Consider the following 13,807-nt stretch of genomic DNA (forward strand, 5'->3'; position numbering starts at 1 on the left):
GTCGTGGAGGATGAATGAGAACTTGTTTAAATATGAACAAAATGTAAATGAATGTAAAACTCTAATGAAGGAATTTTTTTCTTTGAACATGGATAAAAGGACACCTATAGAGATAGTATGGGACACCAGCAAAGCTTATATGAGAGGAATTTTATTAGAAATGAATAATAAATATAGAAATAGACTGCACGAGAGGCAAAAAGAATTAGAAGAGGAAATTAAAAGGAAGGAGCAGTTATTGGTATGTAATCCAGGAGATAGTAAAATAAAAGAGTCAATAAATATATTAAGAGGTCAATTTAATATGCTAATGGCAGATCAGGTGGCAACTAATTTACAATATGCAAAACATAATTTGTTTAATAATTCTAATAAACCTGGAAGGTGGTTAGCATATTTATTAAGAAAGAAACAGAAACGACGTATAATTGATAAAATAGAATATAGAGGTAAGGAAGTATATCAGCAAAATTTGATTAAAAAAGCTTTTTTAGAATATTATACTAAGTTATATTCTAGAGATGTGATTAATGATAAAGATATAGATAGATATTTACAGGACCACGGTATCTTAGAAATTACAGTAGATCAAAGGGAAGAGTTGAATCAATTAATTTCTTCAGAGGAAATAGTGTTTGCAATTAAGCAGCTTAAAGCGAATAAAGCACCAGGTACATATGGTTTGACAACTACTTATTATAAAAATTTACAAAATGAGATGATTGTACCACTTAAGGAGTTATTTAACAGAATACAAAGGGGAGGAGAAGCTCCTCCTTCATGGAGGACAGCTTTTATCTCATTAATACCTAAAGAAGATCGAGATGGTGTTAAACCAGAGAATTATAGGCCAATATCGCTTTTAAATACTGATTATAAGATATTTGCTAAGATATTAGCGAATAGATTGATGCCATTGATGAATCAATTAATTCATAATGATCAATCAGGATTTATTAAGGGGAGACAGATGAGATATAATATGAGACAAATTGTAAATCTACTTGAATACTTGGAAAGAAACAGCCAGGTCTCAGCAGCACTCTTCTTTTTGGATGCGGAAAAAGCTTTTGATAGATTGGATTGGCAGTTTTTGTTTAAAGTAATAGAAAAAATGCAATTTGGGGATTATTTTATTCAAGCAATTAAGGCTATATATCAAAAGCAAACAGCTCAAATAATAGTAAATGGTGGATTAACAGAATCTTTCAAGATTGAGAAAGGGACTAGACAAGGATGTCCCTTGTCACCATTATTATTCATTCTAACTTTGGAAATATTATTGAATAAGATACGTGGTTTAGATCGAATAAAAGGAATTAGAATTAAAAATCAAGATTATAAATTAAGAGCGTTTGCAGATGATCTGGTTGTTTCTTTATCTCAACCAATATATTCAGCTGTATATTTGATGGAGACAATTGATCAGTATAGTAAGGTATCTGGGTTTAAAGTGAATCAACAGAAGACAAAAATGATAATTAAAAATATGAATACACATCAGAGGGAAGAATTAGAAAGAATAACTGGATATGAAGCAGTTAAAAAGGTTAAATACTTAGGAGTATACATTACAGCATCGAATGTAAAATTATATAAAAATAATTATGAGGTATTGTGGGGAAAAGTAATTAAAGAAATGGAGAAATGGAAGAAGTTACAATTATCATTGTTGGGAAGAGTGGCAGCTATAAAAATGAATGTTTTGCCTAGATTTTTATTTTTGTTTCAAATGATTCCAATATTGAAGAAAAATGCAAATTTACAAAAATGGCAAAAGGATTAATAATTTTGTATGGAAGGGTAAAAACCGAGGATAAAGTTAAAAATAATGCAAGATGTTAGGAAAGAGGGGATTTACAAATGCCTAACTTGAAATTGTACTATGATGCAGTTGTTTTAGCTTTAATTTCTGATTGGATTAATTTAACAGAGGAAAGGATTTTGAATATAGAAGGTTATGGTTTGTTATATGGATGGCATGCATATGTAATATATGACAAGAAAATTGATAAGACATTTAAGAATAATATGATCAGAAGTGCTTTGTTGAGGATTTGGAAAAAATATCAATATAAGTTAGATGGAAAGATACCAATATGGACCATCCCCAGACATATGATAGAGAATATAAATATATTACAAAAAATGGAGGTTATCACTTACAAAGAGCTTTGGACTATGGAAAAAGGGGAATTACAGTTAAAATCTAGAGAGAAATTGAGGGATGAAGGGAGAAATTATACATGGTTCCAGTATGGACAATTGCAATCTAGATGGAAAATAGATCAGAAAATTGGTATAAGGCAAAGTGATGATAATTTGGTAAAACAAATAAAAGATCAAGGTCAACAGCATATAAAGAGATTATATAATGTATTGGTTGAAATTGATTCAGAAATGGAGTTGGTTAAAGATTGTATGGTAAAATGGGCACAAAATTTTCAACAACAACAATTTTCTATAATGTTAGAGACATGGGAAAAAATTTGGGTGAGGAATATTAAATTCACGCAAGCACAAAATTTAAGAGAAAATTTTTATAAAATGTTTTATAGATGGCATTTAGATCCTAAAAAACTTTCATGTATGTATCCAAATGTGAAAGCAAAATTTTGGAGATGTGATTGTGAGGATGCTACCTATTATCATATATGGTGGACTTGCAAAAAAGTTAAAGCCTTTTGGATTAAAATATGGTGGATTATGCAGAACATTTTGAAAAAGAAGATTAAGTTTGTTCCACAGTTCTTTTTATTAGGAATAATTCCAGATTGCACTGTTATAGAGACAAAACTGATTTTGAATTTAATAACTGCTGCAAGACTATTGATTGCACAATATTGGAAGAAAGAAGACTTACCTACAATTGGAGAATGGATTAGTAAAGTAGCTAAATGGCAAAAATTTCTGCCTATTTGAAAGACTGTACACAAGAAAAATATATTTTGGAATGGAGGAAGTGGATTGACTATATTCAAAATAAGTATCAGATTAAAAAATATCAATTAGTTTTTGAGTGAAGTTAGGAATTGCTATGTATTAGTTTAAGAAAGAAGGGAATTGATAGTGTGATGGTGTGAAATGGAATATGTTTTATGTTATATTTTAGATTATGTTTGTTAGTTACAATACCCTGTATTCTGTTCTGGGAAGTCTCGGGGGGGGGAAATGGGGGGGAAGGGGAAGACTATAAATTGATTGGTTGCCATTGTACAGGAATAATGGTAGAATTAAACAAGTTGGAATGGTGTAAAGTCGGGACTGCTCGGTAACCACTCCCGAAGGGAAAGGGTAAGGAAAGAGGAGTAAAGAAGGAAGAAAGTAGGTAGGCAGGTGGGTAGGTAGGAAAGAAGGGAGGGAGAAGAAAGGATAGGAGGAGAAGAAGAAGGAGAAGATAGAGGGTTAGAAAGGATGGTAGTGAGAAGTGGGAAAGAGGTGGGGAAGTAGGAAAGCGAGGAGAAGGATGGTGGGGAAAGTTGAAGAAGGATGAGAAGGGAAGAAAGGATTAAGGGAGGGAGTGGCGGTCGAGCAGCCCTGATTGAGTATAATTTGAGTATAGGATTGATTGTTGGATAAGTGATTGTATTGTACACTGGTTAAATTGTGGGAATTATTATGGAAAATAAAAATTTTGATTTAAAAAAAAAAGATGGCCATTATAAGAAACAATAATTATTAATATATAATCCGCATGATCAAAAACTTAAAGATGCAATAAAGTTATTACAGAGTCAATTTAATATGATAATGGCTGACCAGGTGGTAACAAATATACAATATGCCAAACATAATACCTTTTGTAATGCAAATAGACCTGGTAGGTGGTTAGCATACATTTTAAGGAAAAAACAAAAACCACACACTATAGAAAAAATAGAATATAAAGGTAAAGAGAGATATCAACAGGATAAAATTAAAATTAGGGCTTCCGGTTGGCAACGCAGGCTTCGTGGACGTTCCTTTGGGATCGTCTGCCCTGGGTTTCATCAAACCGTCCCTGACAGCGTAAATGGGCTATCAAACAGTTTGGAATTCTCTCCCCCGGGTGAAGGGGGAGGGAAGAGTGGTCAGGTTTTGGGTAGAGCTCCCCGGGAGCCCCTGGAATTTAACCAGGGGATCTAAGGGTGAGAGCTCCCCTTTAGCCTGACGAAGCTCCGTGCCCAGGGTGCTTCTGTTTATACAGAACGAGAAGCCGCGACCATCTCTGTGCCAAGATTTATTTCTAAAGAGAACTCAACACAGACAGAACAAAGTAGGAGGACTAGCAAGAATTTGCAAGTAATAAATCTTAACTTCAGCTCTTAAATAGCTTTCCTTTGAACTAACTTTTAACTTGAGTGGATTTAAAATGGCGTTTGCAATATACAAAGGAAAGTGAAACTATAAAAGGACAAAGGAAGAAGAACATAACAAGTTACTTTTTAAATGGAATGAACAAGAACTGTTAATGATTTTTTTCTCTTTTTACCTTTTTCTTTATCACAATGTTTAAGAAGAAAAGTTTATTGATTTTTTTCCCCCTCTTTTTGGTAGATTTTACAATTTAAGAATGGCTCTTAAGCAAACAGAACTAACTATTAAAATCTTGCAAACTTCTTCATTTCAAATATGGAATTTTTTTTTTATAGGAACTTTTGGAGGCTTATCTTTTCTTAATAAGTTTTTAAACAAGAGATTTTTACACCAATATATTAAAGATTGGAAATTCTTTATTGTTAGATGTTAAGCTGATTGGTGAGCAGATGGTGGAAAATGTGTAAGAAAATGTGTAAGGAAATGTGTAAGATAGAAGACAAGGGGAAGGAGAATGCTTAAGATGTGATTTTGATGGTATTTTCTTTTTTTAATATATATATATAGGGTTTAATTTTTACAACTGACTTATTTTGGGTATAAGGTGTTACTATTTGATATATGTGAGGTATAAAGAAATGGGAAGATGGAATATTGTTTAACTTTTGGAGGACAGATAGAAAAATTTATGGATGTAATGTTGGTATTTGGTTAAATAGAATTTAATTGTTATAATTGATATATTTTGGATATAAATTATAATTTTAATAATGTTATTTGACAGATGTAAGGTAAATTGAAGAAATATTAATATTAGCAATGTTATTTGATTTATGTAAGTGATATTAAAGATATGAGAAGATAGAATATTGTTTATTTTTGGAGATTGGATAAAAATTTAAGAATTTAAGCTGGAAATATGAATTATATTTGGGACACTGTTTAAGGAAGAAAGGTATATTATAGAAGAATTTCTGATGAATACTGGAAAATGGAATATCGTTTTGGTCTTGATCGATGAAGATTGGATATTAAAAACTATAAGATTCTGAAGACTTCAGGAGTGGAATGGATTGATATATATTTGGTGTTAATTGAGGAAGATTGGATATTAAAAACTATGTATTTTATTGATGAACTGGAAATACTAATTTAATTGGAAGATTCTGAAGATTTTAGGAGTGGAATGGACTGATATATAATGGACTGGAAGAAGAATGTACTTTTTGTTTCTGGAAGGGGAGTTAAGGTCTTAGAGAGAGGAGTGACTATGGATGTGACTTATGTTGTATTTTAATTTGTGATTGTTAATTTTATACCCTGTACTTTGTTCTGGGAAGTCTCGGGGGGTGGGAGGAGGAGGGGGGGGGGGAGGGGAGATGAAGGATCAATGTAAAGGAATGATTGAAGATATGTAATTAAGAAATAGAAATAATTTGAAATGAAAGTGGGGCTGCTCAGCTGCCATTTCAGAAGGGAATGGAAAGGAAGAGGAGTGAGTGAAGGAAGAAAGTAGGTAGGAAAGAGAGAGGTAGAAAAGGGGGAAAGGAGAGGAAGAAGAAAGGGGAAAGAGAGAGGGTTAGAAAGGGTGGAAGAGAAGAGTAGGGAAGGAGGAGAGGATGTAGAAAAGCGAAGGAGAGGAAGGATGAAGAAAGTAGAAGAAAGTAGAGAAGGGAGGAGGAAAGGTTTGTTAAGGAAGGAAGTGGTAGCTGGGCAGGTCCGAATAAGTAACAAATGAAAGTTAATGACTAATGTTGAATAAGAGACTGTATATTGAATAGGTTGTTGGAAAATGAAAATAAAACTTTTTACAAAAAAAAAAAAAAAACAGGATAAAATTAAAAAAGCTTTCTTAGAATACTACACAAATTTATACGCTGAAGATAATATTTTGAATATGGATATCGATAATTATTTGAAAGATTATAAGGTTAAAAGCTTAACTTTAGAACAAAGGGAAGAATTGAATTGGCCTATAACTTCTGAAGAAATTATTTTGGTAATTAAACAATTAAAAATGGAAAACTCCTGGTACGGATGGGCTTACAGCAAGTTATTATAGGAATATTATAGGAATGAGATGCTAGGTCCACTTAAGGAATTATTTAATCAGATACAATTAGGAGGGGGAATTCCCCCTTCATGGAGAACTTCTTTTATTTCATTGATACCAAAAGAGGAACAGGATTGTTCTAAACCTGGGAATTATATGCCAATTGCACTTTTAAATAATGACTCTTTTTGTTAAAATAATAGCAAATAGATTAATATTAGTTTTACAATGAAGAATTCATACTGCTCAATCTGGATTTATAAAAGGGAGACAGATGAGGAATAATGTTAGGCAGATTGTAAATTTATTGGAATATTTAGAAAAGAAAAATTTTATTCCAGCAGCATTTATTTTTTTGGATGCAGAGAAAGCTTTTGATCGATTGCATTGGGATTTTTTTATTTAAATTAATAGATAAAATGCAATTTGGAGATGGTTTTGTAAGAATAATTAGGGCAATTTATGGAGAGCAAACAGCCCAGATAATAATTAATGGTGATTTAACAGAAGCTTTTAAGATTGCGAAAGGAACAAGACAGGGATGTCCTTTATCACCATTATTGTTTATTTTAACTCTGGAGCCATTATTGGATAAAATACGAGAATCAAAGGAGACAGAGGGAATTAAAGTTAGACAACATGAATATAAACTGAGAGCTTTTGCAGATGACTTGGTGATTACTTTAACAAATCCCATAAACTCAAATTTATCTCTGTTGGAAATAATTGATCAATATGGGAATGTCTCAGGGTTTAAGGTAAATCAGAATAAAACAAAAGTGATAATAAAAAATATGACAAGACAACAGGAAGAAAAATTAGAGGAAATAACAGGATTTGAAATTGTGAAAAAGGTTAAATATTTAGGGGTTTATATTACACCATCAAATGTGAAATTGTACAAGAATAATTATGAGGTGTTATGGCAAAAAAATTAAGAAGGAGTTGATTGTTTAGAAAAAATTGCAATTATCGCTGCTGGGGAGAATAGCTGCTATCAAAATGAATGTTTTACCTAGATTTTTATTCCTCTTTCAGATGATACCAATAATTAAGAAAGATAAAAATTTGGAGGAATGGCAGACTGGAATTAATAAATTTATATGGGAAGGTAAAAAAGCAAGGGTTAAAATGAAAATAATTCAAGACATAGGGGAAAGGGGAAGCTTAAAAATGCCTAATTTTAAATTATACTATGAAGCAGCTGCTCTCTTGGCAATAAGTGATTAGTTTAATCTAACGGAGGAAAGAATCCTGAATATAGAAGGTTATAATTTACTATATGGTTGGCATGCATATTTAATTTATGATAAAAAAGTGGATAAGGCTTTTAAAAATCATGTGTTAAAAACTGCTCTCTTGCGTGTCTGGAAAACTCTTATAAACTAAATTATAAGGTTCCTATGTGGGCGAGTCTAAGACATACAATAGAGAATATAAATATAGAACAGAATTAGGAAATGATTACATATAAAGATCTTTTGTATATTGAAAGAGGTAGTTTGCAATTAAAATCTCTGCACGTATTAAAAGAAGAAGGGAAAAATTATACTTGGTTTCAATATGGGCAACTACGTGCTAGATGGAAGGAAGATCAGAAAATTGGTATAGTGCAGAATGAGGAAAATTTGGTAAAGCAAATTAGAAATCAGTCTCAGGAGCATATAAAGAGATTCTATAATGTGTTACTTGAAATAGATTCTGAAAGGGATTTGGTAAAGGACTGTATGATAAAGTGGGCACAAAACTTTCAGGAGCCAATATTATTGGAAACTTGGGAAAAAATTTGGGTTAGAAATGTTAAATTTACGCAGGCACAGAATTTAAGGGAAAATTTTTATAAAATGTTTTATAGATGGCATTTGGATCCTAAGAAATTATCGTGTATGTATCCAGATATGCAAGCAAAATGTTGGAGATGTAATTGTGATGATGATACATATTTGGTATGTATCATCATATTTGGTGGACTTGCAAGAATATTAAGGCTTTTGGATAAGAATTTGGTGGATTCTACAAAATGTTTTGAAAAAGAAGATAAAGTTCCTGCCACAATTTTTTTTAGTGGGAATTATCACGGACTGTACAGTAATTGAGACTAAATTGATTTTAAATCTAATAACAGCGGCAAGATTACTGATAGGACAGTATTGGAAGAAAAAAAAAGTACCCACAATAGAAGAATGGATATTGAAAGTTGCCAATCTGGCTGAGATGGCAAAAATCTCAGCCTTTTTGAAAGACAATACGCAAGATACTTAAATGAATGGAAAAAATGGATTGACTATATCCAAAACGGATATCAGACTAAGAGATATCAGATTGCCTTTGAATGATTAGGATGTATTATTTTTGATTGCATTGGGGGAGGTTAGGATTTGATGAGAAATTTAGGAGTATAACTGAGTTAGGAGGGAAAATTTTTAGTATATGCTTGTTTTATTTTTAACTATACCTTGTGTTTGTTCCGGGAAGTCGGGGAGGGGCTTTTGAAAGGGGAGGGGTAGAGGGGAGGGAGAAAGTGGGGGAAAGCTTTTTTTGTAAAAACTTTTTCAATAAAAAAAAAGATGGCCAACTTAGTGACCATCCATTCTACATCTCACTCTCTTTTGTTTTTTAATGGCCAACAGATAGACGGAATGGGGTAGTTTTCTACTCGCCTTCCCTGCACCTCGCTTTTCCCTGGCTAACAGAATCATGAGGCTGACGGGATGAGGTAGTTTTTTATTCTCCTTCCCTACACCTCAGTTTCTTCTGTTTTTGTAGCCAATGCATCATCATATGAGGAGTCAGTGAGAGAATCGTAAGCAGGAAGGGGGGCACCTTTGGATGTGTTTGTACAAAATGGTGGCCTGATCCTGGGACAGTGTGAAAGAAGTTTTTTGGGGGCAAAAGGTATTGGTACACATTTTGCAAAAAGAGGAAATATTTTGAAGAAAACAACAACCACTAATCAAGATATCACAAACAGTGAGTAAATGATGCAGGATAATAGTAATCAAGCACAAACAAATTATGGCTAAGGAATTCGCAGTTAAAACCACAAAAGTAGAGCACACAAATTCTCGGGGGTCTGCTCCGCTTGTTGCTGCTGCAGTGTTGTCTGCGCTTTGGTGGCCAGGTTCTTCACATCTCCCCATGTCAACTGGCATGACGGAGCTGGAATGGTTCTGTGCTGTCTGCAAAGTCAGTTCTGTCATCTGGGAGGGTTCTGCCATCTGGGACCGGATTCAGGGACTGGTGCCACATCCTTGGCTGGGTGAACCTACAAAGGACCTGTGGGTGCAAGCACAGCAGCATATCCCCATCCCCAAGTCGAGGGACTGGCCCTAACCATGTTTACTAGAGAGCTCTCTCTTTTTTTTTTTTGTGAAGGCAGTCCTTAAAGGACCAATTAGCCAGGGAGCCAAAGAGGGAACTTGGGTAACATCCATTTGCCATAGTTGATTAGAGGTGAAACCACGGGAATTAACCCCCATGTCTCCTGAGGGAGATGCAGCAAAACATTGGGGACAGGATGAAACAATTTGCTTGATCGAGTGGAATATGGCAAGCTTGTGCCAGCCCCTGGCATTTTGATGGAAAAAAAGAATGATTAAAAAATGAATCTGTGAACAAAGTAGGTAAAATTTAAACAGCTTCAAAAATAAAACAATCAATCTGAATGAGGTATTTTGAGCCAATACTCTGAAATATAATTAAGCATTTGAAACCTAAAAAATTTCCAGAAAAAAATAGAAAATCAAAATTGTATTTAGAGCCAAAAATGGTGCAACTGCAAAGGCAGGTATCAGATGTCACCCTTTTACCCCGCCTTTCTCAAGCTGGCTCAGCAGAGAGAGAAGAAAAAAAATGGCTAAAAAAACAAAAACCTGCAGCCCCCCTCCCTCCTCCTTCAAGGGGGAAAAATCCTTGCGTAAAAGAATGAGGGGGGAAATACAGAGAGAAAAAATGTTTAAACCACACAGAATTCTCACTTCCTTTTGCTCTCCTCTCAACGTCCTTTCAACAAAACAACTTACACTGCATTTCTCTCTAGCCTCAACAACTCACAGACATTTTCCACAAATTTATTTCCCACATCCTCCATGGGATCTTTACTTGCTTCACAACAATAACAACAACAAAACCTTGCAACCCACTTTTTATACAAAAGGGAATCTCTAAGGTGGGGTCAACACACAGACATTCACATACAAACATTTCATTCAATGCTTCATGCAAACCAATCATATTTATTTCAGGGAGTTTTTTCACAAGCCGATGAGCTCCGTTTTCTAAATAATTTTGTGTACTATTATTAGAGGATTTCATCATCCAGGTCTAGAAATGATCACAGATAGAAATACATGCACACACATATCAGTAGACAACATTTCCAGATCTGTAGCATTTTGTTTTTTAAATCTTCACTTTTTATTTCCTTGGCCAATCTATAGCTCATTCTTAAAGCAGTGGGAAAACTCAGAGAAATGTGATTGTGGGCCCTAACTACCCTCTGTTTCCCACAGCTCCAAGCTGAGAAGGTTACTTAATCACAGATGGCCAGACATATCACAATCAATTCAATCCAATTCAATTCTATATGTTATTATTATAGAAGCATATCAACAAAATAATTTTTAACAGAAATCTCATCAAACTAATCCAAATTATCTGAGTCTTTCCATTTAGACAGCCTTTACATTTTTTATTACCTGCTAAACCTCTGGTGGAGACAGCATCCAACCAACCCTGGAGGCCCAGTAGGGCCAAGATATTTTTCTTTATTATTCTTAGTTCTTTCAGGGTTCTCTGGCTCTTTTGAGAATGGTAAATTATCACGATCTTTATAACACTTTCCTTGAGGCTTGCTGCCTTGTGATAAAGCAGCTGCTAACAAATTGGTTTGATAAGAGGATGTTCCTATATCTTGACATGCTTTAATTATATCTGCCAAATCAGGATCTTTTCCTGTAGTTTCCAACATTCCCTGCATATAGGTACTTCCCAATCCAGTATCCCTTATTCCTTTGCGAAGTTCAGTTAAGATTGCATAGGAAAGAGGGTGATGTTCAACTACTTGTGCCTCATTTTGATCTATTTGCCCAGTAAGATGTATCGGACAAATGGCCAACATGTCTGTTAATTCCTTCATATCTCCTTCTCCTCTGCTCATGTCTGTTAATTCCTTCATATCTCCTTCTCCTTTGCTCATTTGCTCTTTCCTCATAGGTACATAATTATTAAGATGTTCATTTTTTTCTTTTCTCACTTCGGCCAGCGAAGCAGTGGGAGGAACTATTATTACCAGATCATAGCAGGAGGGTGGACTGAAACTTAATTTTGATTGAACTATCCTGTCTGTTCCAAACTTTTCCACCACATGTAGACACTGATGTGTGCAATATTTTAACAGGAGCCCATGGTTCCTGACGAAGGGTTTTTCCTATTTTTTCCCAATCCGACAGACAAAGTGTCCCCTGTTCTGGATACCAGGGGCACTGTTTCCCTATCTCACCAGTTTCCTAATGTCCCTCTTTGATATCACTATACCAGATTTCTGCAACAAAAACTTCAGTTCCTGAACATGTTTTTCCTGATAGTGAGATAGATTGGAGCCCATACTTACAGCTTGGGAGTCTCGTAAGACAAAAGAGGTGTGCACCAAGGGGTCTATCTTCAGACGACTGCAAGTATGTTGACAGCTCCTTCCCGCGGAGGGCTTAAGTCACATCGGAGGGTCGAATCACGTCGGAGTCACCAGATGTTGGTTTTCAATGATTGCACACGAGACTCGAGATGTTTTCCAATGTATGAGCAAATGTGTGTTCACACATCATTTATAGAGCAAGAGTTCGTTCTAGCGTTTAGCGTGTTCACACAGTTTTATACTTCCTCTTTTATACACATAAGTATTTGTATATAGGAAAAAGGTTACGTCGTGTGATGGGAAGGGCTGTATCACAGGTGCGAGATATGCACTTTAGCTGAACCCTTCCAGACCACCTAGGCATGACAGAAAGTACACATATGTAGGAAAGAGAACGAAACAGCTAAAAATACAGTTATTATGCTGATGTGTGTGGTTTTTTGAAGGGTGGTTTTTTGATAATTCCTTGACTCTATCACTGAAACAAGTTTTAACAGAGTAATGAAATAGGTCAAGATGGCCAACTTAGTGACCATCCACTCTACATTTTTTCTTGTCCTTAAGATCTTAAGATGTCCTTAAGATCTTCATGTATGTTCTGTAACATATTTTTAAAATCCATATTAATTTTCTCTTATTGTAATGTATGTTCTGTTGCCTTTGTTGGTATTGATGGTGATGATAAATGTTGTGTTGCTTTCTTTCCCTTATCCATCTTGTCTCTTCAATTCACCACTCAATTTGTAATCCAAATAGTTCAATTCTCAAGTTTCAACTATTTCTTTGTTTAAATTCCAAATTCAAATTCCAAAACTACTCTTGAAACCCTCCAACTCTTCAGGTTCTTGAGACCTTAATCCACTTATATTTATCTAAAAATATCCAAAGCTAACCAACAACCACCCAAAAAAACAAAGCGAAGGAAAAAAGAATTTAAAAAGGAAAAGAAGAAGAAAAAGGAAAAAAGAAAAAAGCCAAATCGGTTCAAAAAATAAAATAATAAAATTCACCAGTTTCAAAGTTTCAAAATTTCAAGTTTTCGAAGTATCCAATCACTCAGTATATGTAGAAAAAATATAAAGTATCTTCTCCAAAAAGAAAAAATTGCAAAAAGGAAAATAAAGAAAAATGAAAAAAAAGAGAAGAAACAAAATCCAAAAGTAAAAATAAAAATTATACCAGTCACACACACATACAAAAAAAGAAGAGAAAAACAAATTTAATCCAAAAGGAAAAAGCCAGGGGAAAAAAAATCAGTATTCCAAAGTCTTCTGACAGGAGAAGGGGAGAGAAAAAAGAAAAAAGAAAAACATGCAGCTTAGTATCCACATAGTTTACAGAAACTTTCGTTCTTCTTTTCCACCGCCTCCTGTTACAAAATCACATGACCACTTCTTATCATCAACTTCTTGCCACTTTCCAAAACAATGTGCAAGGTCGCTTTGTTTGGTCTTCTATACAATATTCCCATTTAATTTCTCTATCGCCAGTAGATGGCAGTGCCGCTTATTTAAAAGTCTTTCTTCTTTCCACTTTAAACTTTCAAAGCTGAGATTTAAATTTAAATAGCAATGCCTAACTATTCATTAACCATACAAAGTCTCTTTGTCCTGTAGGAATTTAGCACCCACCCCCCTCCTAGAAGAATGAAATATTCTAGGAAATATTTTAAAAAGCAGAATATTATACCTTCCTGGATGAGAAATGGAGAAACATATTTTAAAGACAAAGGAGCTCCCTGCAACTTCCTGACTCCCCCCCACCTTTGTCAATGGGCCATTAAAAGCCTCAGCTAAGCTCACTCATTCTCCCCACCTTTGTCAATG

General features: G+C 34.3%; 1 protein-coding gene across 1 annotated transcript in view; it reads left to right on the plus strand.

Annotated features, from left to right (window-relative positions):
- Positions 1–13,807, plus strand: part of DOCK4 (dedicator of cytokinesis 4) — a 931,895-nt gene that overhangs the window by 83,461 nt on the left and 834,627 nt on the right. The gene's annotated exons all lie outside the window — the stretch shown is intronic.

This window comes from Ahaetulla prasina, chromosome 7 (assembly GCF_028640845.1).
Source record: "Ahaetulla prasina isolate Xishuangbanna chromosome 7, ASM2864084v1, whole genome shotgun sequence".
Taxonomy (NCBI): Eukaryota; Metazoa; Chordata; class Lepidosauria; order Squamata; family Colubridae; genus Ahaetulla; species Ahaetulla prasina.